The 26,304-nt window shown below is 37.5% G+C and overlaps 1 protein-coding gene across 5 annotated transcripts in view; it reads right to left on the reverse strand.

Annotated features, from left to right (window-relative positions):
* SYT1 (synaptotagmin 1) overlaps positions 1–16,447 on the reverse strand; it is a 558,476-nt gene extending 542,029 nt beyond the window's left edge. For 3 of the 5 annotated variants that reach the window (XM_058741938.1, XM_058741935.1, XM_058741936.1), the window contains exon 1: positions 16,049–16,446. The gene's annotated coding sequence lies outside the window, so the exon portion shown is untranslated. Of the gene's footprint in view, positions 1–16,048 lie in introns of all 5 variants that reach the window. The other 2 variants (XM_058741937.1, XM_058741939.1) reach the window with 1 other exon arrangement.
* Between the last annotated feature and the right edge of the window lie 9,857 nt (positions 16,448–26,304).

The raw sequence follows: 26,304 nt of genomic DNA on the forward strand, positions 1-26,304 counted from the left end.
TGTGCCTCTTGGATTTCAATGCCTTTTTCCTTCCCCAGTTCAGGGAAGTTCTCAGCTATAATTTCTTCAAGTACCCCTTCAGCACCTTTCCCTCTCTCTTCCTCCTCTGGGATACCAATTATGCGTATATTATTTCTTTTTAGTGTATCACTTAGTTCTCTAATTTTCCCCTCATACTCCTGGATTTTTTTATCTCTCTTTCTTTCAGCTTCCTCTTTCTCCATAACTTTATCTTCTAGTTCACCTATTCTCTCCTCTGCCTCTTCAATCCGAGCCGTGGTGGTTTCCATTTTGTTTTGCATTTCGTTTAAGGCGTTTTTCAGCTCCTCGTGACTGTTCCTTAGTCCCTTGATCTCTGTAGCAAGAGATTCTCTGCTGTCCTGTATACTGTTTTCAAGCCCAGCAATTAATTTTATGACTATTATTCTAAATTCACTTTCTGTTATATTATTTAAATCCTTTTTGATCAGTTCATTAGCTGTTGTTATTTCCTGGAGATTCTTCTGAGGGGAATTCTTCCGTTTGGTCATTTTGGATAGTCCCTGGAGCGGTGAGGACCTGCAGGGCACTTCCCCCGTGCTGTGGTGTATAACTGGAGTTGGTGGGCGGGGCCGCAGTCCGACCTGATGTCTGCCCCCAGCCCACCGCTGGGGCCACAGTCAGACTGGTGTGTGCCTTCTCTTCCCCTCTCCTAGGGGCGGGATTCACTGTGGGGTGGCGTGGCCCGTCTGGGCTACTTGCACACTGCCAGGCTTGTGGTGCTGGGGAGCTGGCGTATTAGCTGGGGTGGGTAGGCAAGGTGCACGGGGGCGGGAGGGGCAGGCTTAGCTCGCTTCTCCTTAGGTGATCCACTTCAGGAGGGGCCCTGTGGCAGCGGGAGGGAGTCAGATCCGCTGCCGGAGGTTTGGCTCCGCAGAAGCACAGAGTTGGGTGTTTGCGCGGAGCGAGCAAGTTCCCTGGCAGGAACTGGTTCTCTTTGGGATTTTGGCGGGGGGATGGGAGGGGGAGATGGCGGTGGCGAGCGCCTTTGTTCCCCGCCAAGCTGAGCTCTGCCGTCCGGGGGCTCAGCAGCTCTCCCTCCCTTTGTCCTCCAGCCTTCCCGCTTTCTGAGCAGAGCTGTTAACTTATGACCTCCCAGACGCTAAGTCGCGCTTGCTGTCGGAACACAGTCCGTCCGGCCCCTCCGCTTTTGCCAGCCCGACTCGGGGGCTCTGCTTGGCCGGCGAGCCGCCCCTCCGCCCCGGCTCCCTCCCGCCAGTCCGTGGAGCGCGCACCGCCTCGCCGCCCTTCCTACCCTCTTCCGTGGGCCTCTCGTCTGCGCTTGGCTCCGGAGACTCCGTTCTGCTAATCCTCTGGCGGTTTTCTGGGTTCTTTAGGCAGGTGTAGGTGGAATCTAAGTGATCAGCAGGACGCGCGGTGAGCCCAGCGTCCTCCTACGCCGCCATCTTCCGGAACCCCCAGACTTCATTTATTTTGGATTTGGGGGTAAGGATGAGAGACCTATGACAATAAGTTTCCAAATAACACAACTCGTTAGATGGTGGAATCATTCATTAGGATCAAAGACATTGGAGAAGGACTAGATTTATTAGTAAAAAGATTGAGTTCAGGTTTGGATGTGGTAACTTGGAGGGCTCTTTAAGAGATCCAAACATCTGTTAAAATAGCAGTTGTTCTCATGTCAGGACTCCTATAAAACACACATGATTTAGCTTACCCTCCAAATTTGCCAGGAGTGCTGGCAGTTTTCTTTTTTTTAAAGATTTTAAGTAATCTCTACACCCAACATGGGGCTCGAACTCAAAACCACAAAACTAAGAGTCACATGCTCTACCAACTGAGCCAGCCAGGTTTCAGAGATACCATCAAGTAAAATCCCCACATCATGAAGTTAATGGCAGATTGAGGGTTTTCACACTGTTTTTTAAATTTGAACATATAACTCTAAAATATGTTAATAATGAAAGATATCAGAGAGATCATCTAATAAAATCACAACATCACTAACTTAGTGACAGACTGAGGGGGTTTATAGTATTTGCTTGTTTTTAAATTTGAACACAAAATTCTAAATACCCTATGCACAGTATTTATTGTGTGTTGGTTCCATAGGCTAGTTCTCTGCTCACTACTTTGAAAGGAAGAGAAACAATTTCTAACCACTGTGTATCTGTGTGTCTCTCTCTATGAGAAAATTTATCCATACCAAAAAGGAGTACAACACACTGACCCAGTTTCAGCAAAAAGAAAGAGTAATAGTTTTTAACTGATAGCTATTATAACCAGTAGCTATTAACTGAATTTCTCAGAACGTAGCAGACTAACATGGATCTGCTCGAGTGAGAATGACCAATAACAATATTAGTGCCAGATTCGTTGTGGGCTTAAAAAAGGTTACTACAGTGCACTCTGGAAAACAGTGTAGGTATTTACCCAAAGAATACAAAAATACTAGTTTTCAGGGATACTTGCACTCTCATGTTTATGTGTATGTATACATATATATTTCATATATATATATATATATATATATATGTAATTCCATTATATATATATATGTAATTCCATTATATACATATATAAAATTCCATAGGAATATTACTCGGCCATAAAAAAGAGTGAAATCTTGCCATTTGCAACAACGTGAATGGAGCTAGAAGGTATTATGCTAAGGGAAGTCAGTCAGACAAATACCGTATGATTTCACTCATATGTGGAATTTAACCACCAAAACCATCATGGGTGGGGGGGGGGGGAAGAGAGAGAGGAAAACCAGAAACAGACTATAAAGAACAAACTGATGGTTACCAGAGTGGAGTTGGATGGGGGCAACGTATGAAGCAGGTGGTGGGGATTGAGGAGTGCATTTGCCATGAAGAGAACCAGGTGTTGTATAGAATTGTTGAATCACTACATTGTACACCTGAAACTAATATGACACTAATGTTAGCTAACTGGAATTTAAGTAAAAGCCAAAAAATAAATTAATTAAAAAAATAACCCAGTGCAAATTTACACAAAATTACCCCTATGTGAGTATAGCAAGAACACTATAATTCTGGTAGGGGAATTCTATTAAATTTCACACATTTACAGAATGATGATCCCTTATATTCAAAATAAGCCACTGCAAATTTCTGAGTATCAATTGTACTTACATACACTTAATGGGATCTTAAATGTACTATAATTCTTTGAAAAGTGGTAATACTTCTAAAGAAGTATTTTTAAAACTACAGATTGTTACCTATTAGTAGGTTGTTAAATTAACTTACTTGGCCATGACCAGTAGTGTTATTTAATGAATTAGGAAAAAAGAGAACTGAAAAGTGTTATTTAATGAATTAGGAAAAAAGAGAACTGAAAAGGAAGTATTAGAACAAAACACCATAAAAATATTTTATTGAACTTCTGTTTGAGTTTTTTAAAAAAAATTTTTTTTTTCAACGTTTATTTATTTTTGAGACAGAGAGAGACAGAGCATGAATGGGGGAGGGTCAGAGAGAGGGAGACACAGAATCCGAAACAGGCTCCAGGCTCTGAGCTGTAAGCACAGAGCCCGATGCGGGGTTTGAACTCATGGACCGTGAGATCATGACCTGAGCCGAAGTCGGCCGCTTAACCGACTGAGCCACCCAGGCGCCCCTGTTTGAGTTTTTTTATTGAACTTGTGTATTGAGTTTGGCTGTCATTTGAAAACATGAGAAAATATAGATTTAGTGGATTCATTCACTCACACACAATTCTCTAGAACACTCCTTTTCTATTGTCTCTCAAGCATTGGCAAGTCAGAGATGATAAAAAAAAAAAAAAATACCACTGCAAAATCCTGAAACACTTGCAGTTAGTGGGGCAATCAGCAATATTTGTAAAATCCAAATATATGCAAGTATACCTGTACATATGTACTAAAACAGAAGATATTTAGGATACTAAACAGCCTCGTTTCTACAGATAAGGAAAACAGAGCCTATCGCTTATTGACCAGAATAGTTTATTATAACACCCTTGCTGTATTCACACATAGGTGGGTTTGTGCCATTTCAGCAAAGAAAATTCCATTTTCAAAATATACTATTATCAGAGTATAATGTCCAGAGGAGTCTTAAGGGAAAATAGAAGGCCATTTGAGATTGACGCATTAATTATTACTTCATTACCACTGCAGCATATTGAGTAGTAATCTCACAGAAGTTAATATGCCTCTGTAAGCACCCAGTTTACTATCACAAAATGACCTAGGTAGACTTGGGTTATTGAGTTCTTGAAACCAGGATATGAAACTAGATAAAGGAGAAATAATTTCCGGTTAATGCTCTGAGACTTGTGTTGTCTAAATGACAATCGACACAAACTGATTTGTTTCATTATGTTTCCAGTGTTTATTTACTTTTGTTTCAAAAATCTAAATTAGAGTTTTGGAGGATATAATCGAATATATACTCAAAAGGAAATTACATTGAAAAAATCATTACTGTGATAAAAAGCCAAGGTGTTCACTCAAATTCCGAGAAATAATAAAATTAGGGGGTAGGCCACATGTGCGATTCCCTTAGAAAGGAGGGCAAAACGAGAAAGGTTATTAAGATTCAACAAAAGATATATAGAAAGTGTCTAAGGAATACATGCCACAAAAGAAAAGGAATTACACTTCTAAAGATGAAAATGGAGAATGAAAATACACACCTGCAAGACACCGAAGAACGCATTTTGAAAGTCAGGGTGGAAAGATCATGTATTCCATGATACCATAACCATAAAACAATATAAGCATATGAACACAGACTGAAAATGTATTACCCAGATAGGACACTTCATGTATGCTTAAACTATGTTGAGGTTATTGTGATATCACATTGTTTTGAAATTTTTCCTTAATAGTATTTAAAGATTGTTTTAATTAGAATATGAAAGCAGGGTTCAACTCATGAAACCAGTACCTTTACACTTCAGCTGCATTTGCCTTCAGTTTCTTCCAGGAGCAGAAACTTATTCCCTCCGTGGAGGGAAGCTGTGATGCTCTTCCTCTAACTTTTACATAGCTGGCTCCCTCTCCTTTTATGCCTCGACTTAAATATTTTTTTTGCTTCACCAGAGTCCCCAGTGTTGCTTTGTTTCATTTACTTGCCTGTTTTATTATTTAACAGCATTTCTCACTTTTTGAAACTATCTTAGTTGTGTTTTGCTGTTGCTGTTGCTTTTCATTGTCTGTATCCTTCCCTAGAATGCAAACTGCCTTAAATGCAGGGAACTTGTCTACTGTGATTGCTTCTGCATTCCCAGCATCTAAAACAGTGCTTGGCTTATAATAGCAACATGTTGGTACTTACTGAAGAAATACATTATTCCTAAAAAATTCCTGTTCATTTTGGGCTACAGCAGGGAGGAAAACGTATCGTATTTTTGTTCATTCTGTTGCATCTGTAGCAATATATAGGGAGTTGGGGTAACAGGGTGGTTGTAAATTTGAAATAATCACCCCCCCCCCCCCCCCCCCCCCGCCGCACACACAAAACAACAATTTGAAGTATTGACCTATGCACAACTGGCCCTGCACATACCTTCGGGCAGCTGCTTTCAGCTCTACTGAATTTAGAGTCTAAGAATCCTCAAGTTCTAGAAGTACCTGACTACTGTATTAAAAAAGAGGAAGGACCCAAATAGAATTAAATGAAACTCAACTCAGCCCTTAACCTCTGATATTCAGCATTTCCACCCTGAAAAAGTCATACCTGTTGTCAAATTACTGAATGTTTCCATAACGGTAAATGGCCATTGCTTTAAGCCTCTCAGTGTCATTCCTCTCCACATCCTCAACTACAATGGATCTTTCCCTAGAATTCCCTGGATCTTCCCCTGACCCACCAACTAGTGCCTGGAACAGCAGGGGTCCTCCAAGAGCCTGCACCAGCATTAAGGCCAGGTGGCATCTTTTCTGAGGTCAGGGCCTGGACCTTGGGAACTGGATGTTGGCTGCTTTTGCCTGCCCTAAATCTAGTCATTTTCCTTCTTGTAACAGCAAAACTCTCTTTCTATTTAGTTAAGTAATGCTGTGCCCAACTTTTAAATCCAGGGATGACACAATGCTCAGCCTAGATAAATAACATATTTCATGGGTTCAGGGCAAGTGACCCAAGTTGTTCCATTCATGCTTATCCTGAAATTTTTTGGCAAAAAAAAGATGTTCTCTTTACATGGAGATTTCTTAAATGACCCTATAGTCATTGGGTATATTCCTACCACTGTAAACTAAAAGCCTGACTCTAAATAAAGCAATGGAATAGGAGAGCAGGACTAAGATGGAAGGCTGGGAGGGAGTAGGGGATAACAGATCTGGTCCTAATCATATGGTTTGATTTTCCATCTCCAGCTATGACCAAATCCAGAATATCCTGAACATGATGATGTATGGTAATGAGAACTTTAAAATCCCTTTTCTTTCCTAAACCATTTTGAGTTAGGTGGAATTTTTCTAAATAAAAGAGTCCCTGAATCATAAAAATGGGTGGCCAGGGTGGTCAGGTCTGCCATCCACTGAGTATGAGACAATTTGCAAACGTTATTACAGTTCCTTTCCTGGTGAAATGAAACCTCTATCAGTGAAATAATCTCACTGAAGCTCACCATGACAGAGTAGGTATTTGTACTCAGGTCTATAAGACTTCGATGTTTCATACTTTTATCACATCACCGTGGTGGTCATATTGGCTCAAACTATGAAGTGGACAAAGTTTGCCTATGATTCGTCGATCTCTTTGAGACACCCCTACTTCCTGGTCACCATTTGTTCCCCTTCTTCCACTGAGGATCTCAATGACTATATGATTGCTTATGGTTGAGTACAGGTTCCATGAATAGACTGCTTGGGTTTGAATCCATATCCTACGATGTAACAGTTATATGACCCTAACAAGTTACGTTTCCCCCTATTTTCTCATTTAAAATTTATACATTAGTATCAACCTCTTAAGATTGTTGGCAACGTTAAATGGAATGAAGCATGGAAAGTACACAGAAAAGTGCCTGACACGTAGTAAAAACATAAGAATATGATTACCCTGCATTTGTCCAAAACTCCCCATAAATACCTCTCCTATGCTCTAATTTGCATTGTTTCTCTAGGTCTTTCCCAATTAAAACTTCTTTCTTTGTATCAGATCCACTAGACAGTCATATAAGTTAGCCCACATTGCAATGTGTATTAATCACGTCCAAATGTATTTATTTCTTCATACCAAGAATTGCTATTTGACAGACTTCACACTAGGACTGAGTAATAATTGGGCCTTGCATAAATCCCCTGCTTAGCTCTCTCCATCTTGGAATAGAAAAGAATCTACAGATTCAACGACTTCCATCAATATTATGCTCAGGAAGCAGTCACAGGTTGTGTGGGTGAGTGAGAATGAGGGAAGTAATGAGAGAGGAGTAAGGAGAACTCCTAGGCTAAAGCTACAACACTCATTATCTCAGTCACATCTCTGTGCCCCTCCAGGAGGTGGCTTCGGACTACATAGTTTACAAATAAGGAAACAAGTGAAATGACATCTCCTATCGCAGTGATATAGCAATGACTAAGGGCCAACCGAGCCTAGTGACTCAGGCTTAGTGACTTCTCTTACATTTTAGAAAACAGTCCCTTGAATCATTTTCAATTACAAATACAACTTATTTCAGAGTTTTAGTCACACAGCTAATGACTGCATATTACACTTTCCCTACCTTTTCAATATGAAAAGAGTATATCCAAATTTAGTGATGTTAGATTTGTGTTTTTAATTTTGATAAGGAATGACAAACTACTTCTTATATATTGAGAGAATTTTAAAATGTACTTTTTTTTTCTTTATTAAATGCTGAGGCAGCAAGATTCGGTAGGAGAGAGTTATAAAGGCTTCCCGAGTGTGTAATTGCAAGCAGGTAACTTAACTTCTGAGTCTGCTTTATTGCATCTGTAAAATGGAGAATCTCTCCATCATCAAAACCAAATAAGGCAATGTAATTTTTTAAGAATTCAGGGCTACATCCCTGTCATAAAAACATTTATTAATTGTTATCATTAGAAGAACAAAATAGGAAAAAGAAATAGGAAAAAGAAAAAGAAAAAAGAAAAAAAAATGCCTAAGAGGATATGCCATTTGTTTGGACTTTCAAACACTATTGTTCTATCTTTTTGTAATCAAATTTTTTCTAGAAATTACCAATAGGCTAGACTTCACATGTAAGGTCTTAAAAACAAACACACAAATCATGGCATATTTCATAAACAAATGAAGAGTCTGCTCCCTTATTTATCTATACAGCTGTTTTGTAAAGCTAACTTAAAATGTATATAAATTAAGAATTAAATTTCCTGCTTGTTGACACAAAAGGAAGTCCAGGTGGTAGAGATTATCATGCACTTTAGAGAACAAAGCTCCCACTTAGTGATTTTATAGGAAGATAATTCATTAAGATAGAAAAAAGCAAAGGAAGAATAAGGAGAGGGTAGGAAGGTGAGAGGTGGCAAAGGAAGAAAACCAAGGTAAGGCAAGGGAGTTACTATATTACTCTTAGCTGGATAGCAGAGCAAATCTCTTCTACTCTGGCAGTGAGTGGTAATATGCTTCAATGCATACAGGTCTAAAGGTCCGAAGTCAAGAGATATAAAAGTGTCGCTATGTGTTCAATATATAAACCATGAAACAGATTCTCAAAGCCATAACAGAACTGGTCTACTGTACTTTTTCCTGAAGGAGTCGGCTCTCCGCTATCATCAATATTCATTTGTGGTGTCAGAAAGTATCTATGATTCCTGATTAAAAAAAAAAAAAAAAGGAAACATGCATATAGGGTACTTTTTGTCTTCTTGTGTTGTTTTCACAATTTAAAAGCAGAGCAGTTTTGGTCAATTTATGAGTATGTTGGCTTTCTGTTGAAATGTCACTTTCTTGAATTATTAGATATATCTCAAGGTGATTGCTTGGCTTTTTAAATTTAATAAAAATACTAAAAATAGATACATGTACTATCAAGTTGTTACCTACCCTTGCAGCATGAGAATTTCTGTAGCCAGATAAATAAAAGTATTTTTAGGCATATAGTGGTCTGATTTACATATATTCAAGTATGAAATATATATAAATTTTCGTGTGTGTGTTCTTGGATTTTGGACATTGGTTAAAATAGGATGGTGATATTATTCTATTTATAGAAGAGATTCTGGTGCTCTAGAAATATGCTCTAATACCCAATGGTTCACTTTATTCAGTCCTCAAATCTGATGAAAATGCTGGGGATTAGGCAGAAAGCCAGCCTTGTAAACCAGGGTCTGGCAGACAGTCCAAGTCAGAAAGAGATTCAATGCTTTGCTACCTTGTCTTTATCCTGAGAAATTGTGTCAACTGTTCTTAATAACCCTGCTACCTAAACCCTGATTGGGAGAGAAGCTAAATTAGGCCTTGGTAACCTGTGTTATATCACTTCTCCTTGTTTCAAAGGCCATTAAGTTGTTTGTCTAAGAAAATTTTTTTGATGATTTTTGTCCTCAAAATACACAGTGTGCCTGTTTTACAGGTGGTGCACAAGGTCCTACCCACTGTTTATATTGCTAGAATACTGGGGTGCAGTACATCACGAGGAAAAAAAATACACTCAATTGGCTTTCTCCTTCTGAAGGAGAGAGCACGAGCACACAGTTAGAAATTGACATTTTTGGGAGTCTAGTCTGTTGCCGTGATGCTATACTGTTGTTCATACTTACAGTACCTCTCACATAAAATTAGGTCAGGAAACAGATTATTAATAATCTGTCTTAAAAGCAACCCTTTGTGGTGTTTCACAGTAATATCCAAAGAGTCCATAGAAAAGCAAACCAGTTCTCAATTTTCAGTGACAATAAAGGTGAGTTATGTAAAATTTTAAGGGTTCCATAACAAGACACAGGTGTATTTTGGAAGTACCCAAGCCGACCCAAGGATCTGAAATTCTTTTTACCAATTATTTCAGCTTTATCCACGGGTATTAATAAGTACAAAAAGTTACATTGATTCACTCAATGTCTAACAATCTCATCATCTGTGAGTAATCAGAACAAATTCCATGAAATAAAGCCTTTAAAAAAAAAAACAATTATCATAAAAACATGGACCAACATCACATTTTAAAAGTGTTAGTGCTAACTTTGGTATGGCTGTGTATGTTTCGTCTGAGTATTCCATGTGTTTTTGCCTTCAGGTTGATGAAAATATGCCCACAAATCTCTAAGTAGCAATTAGTAAATCCAATTACCTGCTTCCCAGCAAGAGTGAGGTCTGGGCAGCAAGGCTGGCCCAGAGAGGAAATGGACCTCCGTAAAAACAAGAGGCTGCCCTCTGGAGGCCACACCCAGGGAATTCTCATCAGAGGTGTGGGTTGGGCTTGTCTAATTCCTAATGTGAAAAGATGCTTGTAGTCAGAGGGGATGTGAGAGGAGGACAAGAGATAGTGTGTCTTATTTAAGCAATTGTAGCATAAGAATGTTCTACATTTAAATAACTCTGTGATTCTATTTGTGTTTAAGTGCCTATGTGCATGTTATCCTTAACTAGTTGAATTGTTTATGAAAAAAAAGACAACATTTACTAATTGAAGACAAAAACACACAACTCCTTTTACTCAGGATATCCTTTGGCAAAACATTATAATTATATGAACTCTATGCTGTTTAGGATGAGAAGCAAAGCTGCATTTCACAATAGGTGCACGGGGATGAGATAAGACCCACATTTTAGTACCAACCCTGGATTTGATTAATTGGATATTTCAACCAAAAATAAATTCCTGACTGAGGCACTTGGCTAAATGTCTTACGCACAGTATTTGGGGATGTTCCGGCAGAGTTCTTGTCTGGTATGTGTGATCCAATGTCGTCTTACAGGCTGTTAGGAAAAGAGTTTTACCAGATTCTTATACTAGCTGAAAAGGGCCATTCTTTGCATGGAAATTTTCTAGCTCCTATTTTGTACAAACAGCTAAGAAATAAAAGGCATTTGTTATCTTCATCTGCCTTACAATGTTTCAGAGCTCCTCTTTAACAAAATTATTCCCTATGTGTATAATTAGTATGCTCAACATACTACATGTGAGACCAGTATAGGAATGACCAGTATTTTTTTCTATTTCCACAATAGCAATAACCAAAAAAAGATGAACTCTAACCTCCCCTCGTTTATATTACTGGTAAATTATGGGAACCAGCATGCCACATAGCCTTCTAAGCACTGAGCATTGTAGAGACAAAACAAACACAGAGAGAACAAAAACTAGTTCCACACAATTAAAATTTACAATAACACCAAATATAAAAATTATAGAAATTAGAGAAATAATTTTTAATCTGCTTCTCATTTTTCAAAGATGTGGCAGAAAATTCATCTCTAATACTATCATAAATGTGCTACTTTTTTCTAAATTGGGCTTTAATTTGTTTTAGAACTTTCTTAAATATTGCTTTTAAATTAAGGAACATATTTTAAAGGAGGGCTTCTTTGCAACAGGACCTCTACATTTATATTTAAAACTGTACAAAGAGCATCTCCAGTGCTTACTCTTGACAACATAGATTTCTCATTGTACACTTTAAAAATAATAGGTTTTTTTAAATAAAACAGTTAAAGGCTCACGTTTTATTCATAGGTGCAAGAAAGGACAGCATACTTTCTTACTTGCAATAGATAGCTTTAACATATTTGCAGTATAATTTAAAATAAGTTTATTTTCCTATTACTAACCCATGTGAGTAGAGAGACGTCCATATGCCCTGCTAGCATAATTTATCTTACAGCCAATATAAAAGCAGCTCTTCAAGAACTCTTAAAGTGACAAGGAAGTTAAAGGAAACATGCTGTTTTCTTCTCATTAGAGAAAATAAATGCCTGCTCTAAAAAAAAATGGCCACACTTAATGGAGATGTTTAAATCAAGTTCAAAAATATTATGAAAAAATATTGATCATTCCTTGAGTGATTGTTAAAGACACCAAACCACTCCCCCTTACCTGAAAAAAGCAATAACCATGTCATACAGTTATATAAAAGATTCAGAACAAGTTTAGCTTTATGCAAATGTTGAAAAAAACCACTGATACAAGCCTTAGAAAAACAGAAAGTTTATCCCTACATTATATGAAAATATGATTTTGGTTTGTCACCTGTATATAGAAGTGCATCTTCCTGTACTGATTTTTTTTTAAAATCCATGACTCATATGAACAATAACTTCTTCCCAAAGCCATAGAAAAGCTGTCTAAAGGGAAAGATCTAGACCCCCATTAATTTTGCCTCTGGGTATAATAGGCTTTCAACCAAAGAACCATTAAAAGCATCCCCAAGTCACTGTTATTTTTCTTTGAAGGGTCCTTTTTACAGTAGTCCCTAGCTTCAGCAGATTATTTGATACTGTCCATTAATCTCTAATCCTTTTAGAAAAAGTTACATAATTTAAAAAGTATACACGTGTGTGTATACATCTGTGTGTATACACATACACACACACACACACACACACATCCCTAAATGCTAATTACTTATGAATTTAGACTGCCATATACTTTGTTCCAGTTTAAATAGCTTTAGCCAATTTCAATGGAAAACAAATTCAGCTAAAAAGCATCTCTGATCCACTAAACTTTTGATACGGATGTATTTGTGACAAGCAAATCATTGAAAAAATTTAAAAATCCACAAGTACAGCAGACATTTAATTTTAGAAAGCATTATTGTTTAGCAAAACACTTGCAGGACCCATACCTACATTATGTTATGGCAGAAAGTCAAACTTTGGTCTTGGATTTTTGTAATATCAGACTAAATTTACTCCATTATGTAATGAAAATGTTTTATTTCTGCTTTCCCTCCCCTAAATCATCTAATCACTACCATTAGAAAAAGGAATGTTATGTTCCAATTTGGCATTAATGATATCTCTTCCCAGCTGTTGCACAAACTGGAAATCATAAGAGCTATAAGTATTTCAGGCTCATAAAATTGTCCGTCTTGAGTCGAATTCTTTAGATTAGATGGTTCTAAAAACCTGTTTGGGGAATTTCTTTAAATTGATTTAATAAACTAGCCTCAAAAGATATGAATTGGTATCATGTCCATGATGTTGTTAGGTTAATGGGAAGTTGAAATTAACTTTCAGATATCTAACACATTCTGCATTTTATTTATTAAACTTCCATTTCATCTTGCAACTATCATTTAAAACAAGCTACAATATTCTAGTTTTATTTTCAGTTAGCATCAAGCCTAATCTGAAAATCTTATCATGTAAATACCATGTTATCCATTTTCATATTTCTTCATTAGAGCTATCTGATAATTTAACCAAATAGAATAATATTCTCCATTATGAAATGAAGCATAAAAGTACTCTGCAACTACTGAGATTGAATGGTATTTTATGGAATTAGTATTTTAGGATTCCTGTGTATAGTAGCAGTCTTCACTTCTGATAAAAATACCTTAAAATCTAATTGTCATGTTTGCTCTAAAACATGATGAGGATTTACTAAGATATTCTTTTTAAAGGAGGAAATGTGAAGATTATATGAAATTGTCACATTAGAACATTTTGTGGGAATACTTTCCTAAAATGTATCATTTAAAGTCTCCTCTCAATCCACTCACTATATATTGGAATTAGTTCTGACTTCTAGAATATAAAGGCTTAATTTTTCAGAAGTATGTGAAAAACTACTCATATGCATCTCTCCTACAGGTAATTGCTATAATTAACATTTGTAAAGATACACGAAAATAAATTTCACAAATCAAGCACAAACTTTTGCCTTCCCTAAGACAGTGGAGAAATAAACAAAATCTTAATTTGCTTGCACGGGCAGTAATTGGGCTTCTGTTTTGTACATCTTTTGATGTATAAACTTGTTAATTCAGTTGTACACATATAAGGCAATTAAGCGACTGTCCTTTTGTCCTTGTACCTAAAAGGTGGCACCTCTAAAATCAGTTAGCTTTCAACAGAGATACTACATTTAAAAACAACAACAACAACAACAAGGCATTTAAATGCCGAAAGCTCTAGACAGAAGATCTTGTTTTTGTGACTCTAGCTAATTCTACTTAGATAGGAAAGATAAGTGCCTCAAATGGAAAATGGTTTAGAAAATATACATTACATTGATAGTAAATGAAACCAGCTCTTTTCTAAGTCAGTGTATAAACTTCTACACTAAAGATATGTGGTTTAAAAAAAATACTTTCTGGGGTCCAGAAATTAGTGTGGAAGACCAGACAGAGTTAGAAAGGAGATTGCCTTTTTTTACCCCAAGTGTGCAAATAGAACAAAACATGAGAGTTGGCATTTCCCCTGATAAATCAAAGGAAAGGAGTCATCTGGACACTAACATCTGCTGGCTTCTCTGCGTTCATGCAGGACCCACTTGGAATGCTTTCCCCATTACATTCAGCTAGGCACTTCTCTCTACCTCCTCCCATCTGACAATAATCACTTAGCTGTCTCTGATGAATAAAAGGAAAGGAAAGCTTATATCATTGATGAGGGAATTAGAAATTGCTGAAGCTGCTGTCAAGGCTCTGTCCAACAAGTACCTTTTACTTGACCTATTGTGCAGGCAGCAGGGAACATAGTTGTTTTGCTGTCCTTCTCTTTCTCATAATAGGACATGACAACAAAAACAATTTTCCCCTTAAGGTTTTTAAAATTCCAGCCTATCTTCCTACCATTACTTTCTAAACTTTGTTCCAGTACGAGAGGATTCTTGGCCAGCTGAGCGTCCGTGTGCCTTCCAAATGGGGTACTGAAATTGCATGAACACCAGCCATGTTTACATTCACTAAATATTCTCATTAAAAAAAAATAAGGCAAGGCATGAGTACGATATCTAGGCAATCAAATGCACAGCATAGTGAATGGTAGAATGAACTGGCAATTCATACACAAAATTAGCTTTAACACCAACCTGAAATGGTTGATTTCACCAAAGGGTTAATATTTAATAAAGTGAAAACTAACATGTACACAAAACTAACTAGAAGATTAGCTTTCTCAAAAGAGAAATCCAAACCTCCTGATAACACTGGTGTTACTTACAAATGTCTTGAAACTTTACTTCTTTTTTGCCCCCCCCCAACATAAAGGCCATACCAGAGAACCTCAGGAAGGTAAGACTCTGTTTAAAAAAAATTTTGTTTCTTCATATGAGAAACCCCCCAAAGTTCAGATATTACTGCTGATGGGCAATACGAAATAGCCCCACAGGACGGATGGGAACAGGAAAAGTCAGATGGTTAGCACTTGGTTAGCACATGGTTAAAAGCAACAGCAATTAAGCAGTTGAAAGTGGGTTAAAGCAGTGGTTTATTTTTGTTTCATTTGAAGGAATCAAATAAGAGACACAGCCTCTTGTAAAGAGGAGATCAAGTCAAACTTGAAGCTTCCCTTCTCTGACAGCCCGGGCTGGATGGCTTGTCTCCTCCCTTTATTCAGTTTAATTGCTTTCTGTACTCTAATTTTTGCAGAGATTGTATTCTATCTTGTTTTCCTCCCCCCCCCCCCCCCCCCCGCCAGGGCAAAAGAAATCTTTCTCCTTTCTTCAACCCCCTCTTTCTTCTGAGAAAAGACAATCGTTTCCAGGAAGAGAAAGAAACCCTGTGCGTTCTTAGGATGGGAGGAGGTTGAAGATGAGAGAGAGAGAGAGAGAGAGAGAGAGAGAGAGAGAGAGGTTGAGCAAGGGGCGGGGGAGGTGAGAGATGGAGATTGGGGGTGGGGGACGAAGAAGAAAGAATGAGAAGGAAAGAGGCAGCAAGAAGATGGGGGATGCCCAACATCAACTCCAGGCTCTGAATCACGGGCGCTGGGCAAAGTGCTTTTCCAGGAGATGTACATGTGGCTCATTATATTTCTCACAATAGGCCACCCGGGGCTCCCTCCCCAGGTCGCAGCCTCCCACGACCAAAACCCAAGTGTACCGAGAGCAAAATCTTGCGGGCGAATTCAAGCCAACGGGCACCTCCGAGGTGACCACGCTTCCAGTCTCGCTGTCTTACCTGGAGGGAGGACCAGAAGGTGGTGCCGGTCTCCGTCCCCACCGCTCTCCCCGCGTGGACCTGTGCAAGACACACGCGTCCTCTCGCTGCCTCTGCTCTTGGAGGGGCAGCCTGCAACACAAAAGGGGTGTGTGGGTGTGGGTGTGTGGGAGGTTTTTCAGGGCCACCAGCTGGTCCCAGCTGGCCACCCCACCCTACACACACCCCTTCGGGGCGCTGAGCTCCCCTCTCAGTGGAGCACCACCCTGGGGGCTCGCCCCGGGTGCAGCCTCAAGTTGCCGCCGCTAAGTGCTGGGCTGCCGCCGCCGCAGGAAGAGGAGGTAGAAAGACACGGAGGGCAGTACTTGGTCTAGAGCATCCCCACACTGCAGCTTCTCCAGGAATCCCTCCAGTGAGGAGGCGGCCGCCCATCACCTCCCAGCCCCGACCGCCTGATTGGTTCCACCTCGGTACGCTGCTGCAAGGAGCCAATCCGGGCCCACTAATAATAGGTGGATCCGCTCAGCCAACATTGCCCATCCCAGTTCTGTTAGTGTCTCTCCATCCCCACAGCGGACAGGGACCAGGAGAGGGAGGTTCGGGAACGCTGGGGGAGGGGGTGAACTAAGAGAGGGATAGATCCCAAGGAGATGCAATCAAGGGCACCCGATAAACCCCTTGGGGAGGCGCAGGGATGCCCTGCAACCTGTTCAGCCAGCCCTATGCACAAGAGAAGGAGACGGCATAATACAAAGCTTTTTCCCTTTCTTTCTTTTTTTTAACTTTCAATCAAAACCTGCCCTGATACTGAGCATGCCCAGATTGCAACAGCACGCTAGGAGTTCCGACGCATGTGGGTTCGCAGACTGTGTTGTTTTTTTTTTTTTCTTTTGTTTTTTGCTTTTTTGTTTTTTAAGGTGGGAGCGGGGAAGGAGAGGCAGAAGTTTGTCTTTGGCCATTTGACCCAGCAGAGTTGTGAAAGCAGAGCAGGGCGGGGATAGGAAAGGATCTGCACGAGTGTCCTCAAACTGAGCCACAGGGAGGCGGTCCTCTGGGCTCTCGGAGGCTAATGAGAGTATCCTGCGGGGGTCTTCTGGGGTGGAAGTGGTGGGTAGAATGACCCGAGTCTTGCTAGATGCCTGGAGACTTTTCCTGAAGGGTGCGGCGCCCCGCGCTGCTGGGGAAGCTCCGTCCCATAGGTGGGGCCGGGAGCGCGACTCCACCCGGCAGCTGCCAGGCAGTGGAGAGCGCACCGGGAGTTTCCACTGCAGCCACCTCGAAGTTTGTAGACTGGGCTCAAGTGCGACCCCGCTGCGGATGCAGTTTCTGTCCGTCCCCTCCCCCATCTCTCGCTCCACCCTTCGCCAGCCCAGTGACGAGGAAGGCACTGGTTCCCTCCCTCCTTCCTCTTGTTCCCCAGAACGGTTCTGCTCGGAAGTAAGAAGCTTTTCCCTTGTGAGAGCAGTGCTGACCTGATTGTCTCTAAGCTCTAAGGCAATTTATAGCTTGGTAATACCGAGAGATACCGAACGGGGGACGTTCCGCCGGTGGGGGAAGGGACAAGGGAGGGGGAGCTATGTGAGGGGCGGAGCGGACCCTAGCTTCAGGTAGGAGCCAGTCCATTCTCTGCTCTACAGGTGAAAGGCTTGCAAAATGCAAAGAAGTGTTTCCCTTTCTCACTCACTGACCTTGCTTTATGGCCTTTGAACCTCTGATTCGTTTTGTTTAGAAATCCTAACAGTTTGTGTAAACTTGATCAATAGCTACAAATGAGAACTCTCCTAACTGGGTATTTGGCTGACGAGATTATCATGGCATCTCAGGTAAGGAAATAAAGAGCTATCTGAATTCCCCAAACCCATCCACTTTGAACTGGAGTTTCATTAACATGGGTTTGCAAAGGTAACTGTAGCAAGAATTCAATTAACAGTAACACATTTCTTGAGATTTTAATTAAATCTCTCCTATTTATGTGATGTTTAAGATTAAGATCCTTATTCTAAGTGTAGGGGAAGAGAAGACAACCCTGTTACGATTGCTTTTAATGACAGATACTTGTGTATTTGGCAAAGTTGCAACATTATGGAAATATTTGTCTTCCATTTTGCTAAACTATGTCTCAAGTCATATTTTAGAATAGTTTCATAGTTGGAGGATATATGTTAATTTAAAATCAATTTTAAGAGTTTGATGAAAGTGAAAATGGAGAGAAGAGGGGAGGAGGAGAAAGAAAAAAAATCAATTATCTCTTTAATATTGTTTCCCAATGAATGTCTTTGTATGAGAGGATCCTAATATCCAAAGAAATCTTTATTCTAAAAATACTCCCAGCACAATTTCTAGACCTCAATTATTTAAAACTATATGATTTTAATAGCTGCATGGAGAAACAAGTAAACTAATGTGAGAAGAAATTAGTAAATAGACTATGAGTCCAGATTAGATATTCCTGTTCCAGGCTTTGGCCCTATCAACATTTTAGCCAATTTCTCATCCTGCCTTCCTCTTTACCTCACGTGCTACCCAAGAAACTTTCTCTCTCAGTGGTAAATGGCGTTAGATGTTTGTAACCCAAGTTTCTTGAAGGGGACCTGTTGGCTAACAAGAAATGGGTTTTACTCATATTTCAAATTTATAATTAATAGCATTTCTATTTGTGAATATAAAGAAGATTCTATTTACATACTGTATGTAAGTAAATGTAGTTTTTGCAAGACTAAGATTTGTATTCTGTCTCCGTATGTTCTCCTAAAATCTGGGAATAGGCTGGAGACCTCCACCAGGTGCTACTGGGTTTACCTATCAGTGGATATCACCTCTTTACCCTTTATAGCAAACCTACATCCATTAAAAGTAAGATCAGGTCATTTGTCTTTCTTCTCTCTTTATTTCATTTCTCAGGTATTTTTTAATCTAGAGTATCTATGCTACTGAAATTTAATTTATCCCCTCTGTGTATAGTATTTTTTTTATGTTTTTATTTATTTTTGAGACAGAGCATGAGCAGGGGAGGCGCAGAGAGAGAGGGAGACACAGAATGTAAAGCTCAGGCTTTAGGCTCTGAGCTGTCAGCACAGAGCCTGACACAGGGCTCGAACTCACAGACTGCAAGATCATGACCTGAGCTGAACTCGGACCCTTAAGCCACTAAGCCACCCAGGCGCCCCGCCTCTATGTATGGTATTAAAAAATAATCGCTATTCTCAGAAGTGTTTCAATCCATTTTGCTTAATGTTTTGCTTCTCCATTCTTTGTTTTAAAAAAATACGTTGCTCATTTTTCCCCTCACATTTTTTGTTCTGATTAAGATCTCATTGTCATCATTTTCTTTATCCTTTTTCAATGGATTCATTTATTTACTACTTTAATGTTCCCTTTGCCATCTATTTGAGGCTACTGGATCAGAATAGAAACTAAATTGGATCAGGGCACTGAGGAGAAAAGTGTGTCTTATGGCAAGAGTGGGAATTAGAGACTTTAGAAACTAGAAATTCATTAAGTGGAAACCTAGCCAAGGCTTTCTGTAGACCACAGAAATGATACATAAGAGAGGTACCAAGAAAATTCTCCAGGTTGGTGGAAAGGCTTACGTATACTAGTTGGTCCGTGGTACTACCGGTTCCATCAAATTTTCACATATCGTCAAACATTATACCTTTAATAACCACATTAGTTGTCTGGTACAATCTATTCAGAAGTATCATTTTGATTGTGAGAAAATGGAAAAATAAATTTCTATATTTTGCCTATTGTTTTACAGATTTCTATCTAATTTTTTTATTATGTTATACCTATACATTTTCTGCCATTGCCTTTCAAGATACAGATCTTTTGTTTTCCCTTCTTCCTAAAATAGAGAATTGATTAAATATGTTTTCTGGGGCAAGAATTTGGATGGAGTTCCAGCTTTACCACTAATTGTATGATCTTGAAAATGTACAAAACCCCTCCTAGCCTCCCTTTTCTCATCTATAATTGATACAGAACGATACAACATATATCCTTAAGTTTTTTGTGGGAATAAATTAAAGTGCACATAAAATGCTAGTTCCAAGCACATATCAAGGACTTAATGATATTAGCCATTATTATTGTCATTATTATCACTGCTGCTACTGTTCCTTTTTTTTTTTTTAGATTACTAATTTCTAGATTGGATTTCCTCCCATCATACAGTTCATTTAAGCCAATAGTGAGGAGTACACTCTTCATCTGTGAACAATTAAGTTAGAGGAAAATTAATCCATGTTATAAGAACCTGTTTATAGTCTAACATATGCCAGATAATTATTGATGTTTTACATACAATCTTTTAGGAAGTGAATAATTTTTAGAGAATGTGTACCTAAGTACTGTTTTTTCATTAAAAATTAATTTATCTTACTTTTTAAAATTAAGAAGAATTAATTCTAGTGCTAAAAAACTCGTTGTGTTATTGTTTTTGAGCAACCAAGTGAAGCCATCCACTTCGTTTTATTTTTTAATATTTATTTTGGGGAGACAGAGAGAGACCATGCAAGCAAGAGAGAGAGAGAGAGAGAGAGAGAGAGAGAGAGAGAGAGAGAGAGAGAGAGAGAGAGAGAGAGAGAGAGAGAGAGAAACGGGATCCGAAGCAGGCTTTGTGCTGTCAATACAGATGTGGGTCTCAAACCCTCGAACAGTGAGATCATGACCTGAGCCAAAGTTGGACACTTAACCGACTGAGCCACCCTGGCGCCGCCATACGCTTGTTTTAGTGGCACTTAAAGATCAAGAGCCTCTCCATCCTGGTTTCCCTTCCGCTCCTTTTTCTCAGGATTATTTGGCCTGGCAACACTGCTAACAGTTTGATAGCCGACTGGTAAGGAAAACACCTCAGGGCTCTCTGTACCCGAATTAGATAAAGAGAAATTAGCCACATGCATTTTTAAACTGGACACCCGCAATGTTACATAAAGAGGATCTACAATCGAGCAAGGGAAAATGATGAATACAGATGGGAACCAAGTCTCTGGGGCAGAGAGTAAGAGCCCCATAATTGAACTATAATACTTCACAATTTCCAAAGAAAAGAAAATAAAGAGCTAGCAGTATTCAATGTGGCTTTACAAAAGCCTTTTCTTAAAGTTATGGCTAAGAAAATATTGGAAATGAAAAGGAAGACAGTGACTCAAAAAGTAATATACTGTGTCAGGCTATTGAGGTTAGCAAGGAAAATATTATTTACGTGAATCTATCTCAAGGGCAAAATAAAAGCAGTTTGAGCTGATGTTAGCTAAAGGTCTTAGAAAGAAAACAAATGATATATTTTTCAAATAGTCTATTATATAAGGAATATAGTGTGGTGAAACAAGTTGCTAAAAGAGCAACATTAATTTTTTATTAATTCCCTTTGAAATCAGAGGGAGGATTTCTATTTAACTGAACCTATAGCAAATCATAGCTCAACTGGTTCACTCAACTTACGTGGAAAAAAGTTTGTCCAAAGAGATTAAATCACCTACCCACAACTATAGAGATAGTTATTTGTGATCGGATTCGTATAGAGGAATAAGAAAGAAAAAGTCTCTTGCCATTTGTACCATTACTCTAGCATAAAATGTTTAACAAGGGAATAAGCAAGAACACTGATATCTCAACAATTTTAACCCTGCTTAAAAAATTCCTTAGATCTTAATTTCATATCAAGAATACCATGAAGAGATATCTTTACTTATAAGCAATCAATGAAAAGTTTGTTTGCAATGCAGTTGTTTAGAATTCAGTATATATCTATAGATATATAGGTATCTATCTCTATAGAGATATAGATATATAGATATATCTATATATATATCGATATATATATCTATATCTCTATAGAGATAGAGATATAGATATATAGATAAAATATATATTTTAAATGTAAACACTGTCCAAATATTCCTCTGGGGAATTCACAAGATTCTATATAATCTATTTTACACTCAAAGTTTAGTAAGAATCATGCCATATTGAGTGTTCCTCATCACCACTTTTAATACTGTTTCTAAAGGAAATCAGCCCTATCTCAGAATATTAGAAAGATACTTTCAAAATCAGCCTATTTTATAATGCCAATACTTTTATGTTTCTGTAGTATTTTTACCCATATCATCTTACCTAATCTCATAGCCCTCAGAGATCATTCCATTGTTTCCTCTTAACAGACAACAAAATTGAGGGCCAGATTGTTAAAAGGCCTGCTAACCATTACAGGGCAATTAAGGGTAATAGAGAGTGTAACCTGTTTTTGTAGTTGCTGTGTCTATTTCTTCACCTGTTCTCCCTCTGAATTGTCTGCATTGGTAATGTGAGAGCATGCACTGATGTCAGGCAAATCTAGAATGGATTATACCCTAGAACTAGGTTCAGGGTATGCCAGTAAGAATGAACTGAATTTGGAGCAACCAGGCAAAGGTAACCATTTTAATTCAATGATCAGAAAAGTTTTTTTCCATGAGATGAAAGACCTATGGTGGAATAGATTGGAATAAGAATTTGACATCTGTGGTATTGAGGAGATGGAGAGCAGATTCTGTGCATGTCTAACAGATCAGAGGACTTTGGAATTGATTTGGAAGTCAATGAGAAATTCAGAAACCAGGTACCAATACACCAGTAAATAATGGTAATTCAAGCAAGCTTCAATTGACCTACAGTTTGGGAAATTAACTTTCTGTGCTGCCTTTTCCTAAGGCTATAGATTAGTTATTTGTTTATAAGAGAGTGTAGTAAAAACTCAAGTATATACAAGTGACATTTCCATGATTTGATTTCTTAAATGATGTGTCTACAAGATGTAACATTCTTAGGCCTTTTATCAAAATAAGGCTGAACATTTTGACAGGTCTAATATAAACATTCATGCTGAAGGAATTAAAAACGTCATACCATCTATTCAATGATTATTGCTTATAATTGTTTTATTCTTTTCAAAATGTCTTGATTTTCCTGCTTAAGTATGGGTTTCTCAACAATTCATGTGTTTATACCTTCAGTTAAACTGATGAGTTTCAAAACATTGGAAAAATGAGCTGGATTTTTTGCTCAATCTCAATTAAAATAGATGTATTTAATCTCAAACTTAACATGTAAAATTTTGTTTTTTGTATTGTACTTTAAAGTTTTGTAGAATTGTATCTGTTTGCAACCCACATAGTGAATAGTGCTAAAATAAAAAAAAATGACAAATCAATCCATATTGTTAATATCCCCAGAAGCTGACATTTAATTTTTAAATATGTTTATAGTTTAATTATACTGTTTTTTCCTTAAATAATTACTTAAAACAAATATTTCCTTACATACTACCTCAAGCCTCAATTTTGAGATTTTCCAGGGAACCCATCATAATGTACAAATTTATTTCATATCCTTTCACTAAAAGTATCTTTCTTCTGAACGCCTTACAATATTTTGTTGTTGTTTGTTTGCTTTTTGCAAAGTTGTTAGAGGTTTAAGTTGTTTATCCTTTATAATTACAAGCTTAAGGTTTAACAGGGATTTAACCATTGAAGCTTATGGAATGTTGTTTCCTGTTTACTTATTTCTGTAGGTTCAGTACCAATGGTCTGGTTATGGGTCTATGAGTGTTATGGGGGGCAAAAACTAGACATGCAAGGACAAACTAAAAACAGGATATTTCTGTTATGCATCTGTCAGATTTTGTCTGATACCATATCTGAGCATATGAACCTTCAGTGAATAATACAGCTTCATGTCTGTCTTTCCTATGTCACACAATACCTCTGTACCAACTCTATTTTGGTATCATACATGCAAGTTTCGGGAAAACAGAGTTTGCACCTTGACACAGTGACACAGGACTGTGTCCAAGTTATATATAAAATACAGAAATTAATGTCATTATTTGCAATTTGTATGTTTCTATATGCCAACAGTCTTAGAATAAAAACTATTATCTAGTTTTCTAGATAAATGGTCAATATAAAAAAATTTCTACATAAGAAACAATTAATTCAAAAAACACAATTAGGGGCACCTGGGTGCAGTTGGTTAAAGCATCCGACTCTTGATATTGGCTCAGGTAATGACCTCATGATTTGGGGATCAAACCCCACACTGGGCTCTGAGTTGGCCTTGAGGACTCTGCTCAGGATTCTCTCTCTCCCTCTCTCTCTGTTGTCCCCTACTTGTTCTCACTCTCAAAATAAATAAACATTTAAAAATTTTTTTAAAAATAATTAGAAATTGTATTTAATATGATATCATTTATGATATCATCCAGGGATATTAAACACCTAAAAATAAATCTGATAAAATATGTGTATAATCTCCACATTGATTCTACATTGCTGAGAAAAATTTAATGAAATCTAAATAAATGGAAAAAAGTGTACCATACTCTTGTATTGGAGGAGTAAATATTAAGATTTCGATTTGTCCCATATTGATTTATAGATCCAATTCAATACTAATTCTAATGTAAATTGGCAAGCTAATTAAAAATTTATATGCAACTCTAGTTTCTGTGAAATTCTGCAAGTTCAACAGAGTTGGAAGGCTTATACTACTCAGTATGAAACTTATAAAGCTTCATATTTATAATATTCATAATTTCATTTTTAGTACATTTTTTAAGTTAGAATAGTCTAACAGAACTGAAAGTAGAGTCCAGAAACACTCATATGTATATAGAGAGAATCACCTAATTTGTAACAAAGACACATCATTAATTCAGGGAGGGAAGGATTTATTTTCAACAAATGATGTGAAATCAATTAGATACTCATCTAATTGGATAACTGGAAATAGATGATAGACCTAAATGTGAAAGGAAAAACAGCAAAACTTCTGGAGCGAAGCATAGGAGAATATCTTCATCACCTTGAGGTAGGCAAAAAATTCTCAAATGGAGTATAGAAAATGCTCATCAGTAATGGGAAGACTGACAAAGTGGACTTCATTAAATTAAGAACTTCTGATCATCAAAAAACATTATTAAAAGAGGGAAAAGTCAGATCACAAATTAAGAGAAGTCATTTATAATTCATACATCTGTCAAAGGACTTAAATACAGAACAATAAAGAGTTTCTAGCTTCTTAGAACAAACTAATAACTGTTAAAGGAAAATACTGACAAATTAAAATTCATCAATATTAAAAATCCCTTTCAAGGAAACAATACATTTAATAGACAAGCCACATACTATGAAAACATATTCACAAATATATATCTGATTTGTGTCTAGTATATATTAACAATTCCTACAAATGAACAATAAAAAGACAGCTAACAATTTGAAAATGGGGACAGAGCTCAACAGATACTTCACATAAGAAAAATGGCTATTAAGTACATGAAAAAGTACTCAAATCATTAGTGATAAGAAAATTGCAAATTAAAACCACATGAAATACCCTTATGAAACCTCCTACCAAAGAAAAGTGCAAGAGCCGATTACCGGTTAATTACACCAAACTTTTCAGAAGAATTAACTCAACTCTTTCTTTACCTCTTTCAAAAGTTAGAAGAATATACTTTCTTCATATATTCTATGAGGCTAGTCTCATAAAAAGCCAAAGACATCACAAGAAAACTACCAACCAGTATCTTTTTTGAGCAAAAATTCAATAATCCTGGAAAATATACTAGCAAACAATCTGGTAGCCTACTTAAAAGGATCGTACACTATGACCAAGTGGGATTCATTCCAGAAATGCAAGAGTAGTTGAACATACAAAAATTAATATAACATACCCCATTAATTTAAAAAAAGGCAAAACAGCAAAAAAAAACAACAAAAAAAACCCAATGATCATTTCAACTGACACAGAAAAACCACTTCACAAAATCCAACACCATTTCATGATACTAACATTCAACAAATTAGGAATTAAAGGGAATTATAATTATCGAAGGTGAAATACTGAAATTTTTTCCTTACAATCAGGAAAAAGGCAAGTATTCCACTTTTGCGCTTCTATTCAACATTATTAGAATTTATAGCCTAATCATTTAGGCTATAAAATAAATATAATTATTTAGGCAAGAAAAATAAATAAAAGGCATCTAAATTAGAAGAAGTAAAACTACCTTTATTTTCAGATGACAGTATCTTATATATGTAAAATCTTAAAGAATCCATAATGCAACTATTAGAGGAATAAACAAATTGGAGAAAAGTTTCAGGATAAAACATCAATGCACAAATGCTATTTGGATTTCTATACATTATTGATAAGTAATCCAAAAAAGAAGATTTAGAAAACAATTCCATTTATAATAGCATCAAAAATAATAAAATACTTAGGAT

The sequence above is a fragment of the Neofelis nebulosa genome, chromosome 8 (genome assembly GCF_028018385.1).
Source record: "Neofelis nebulosa isolate mNeoNeb1 chromosome 8, mNeoNeb1.pri, whole genome shotgun sequence".
Lineage (NCBI taxonomy): Eukaryota > Metazoa > Chordata > Mammalia > Carnivora > Felidae > Neofelis > Neofelis nebulosa.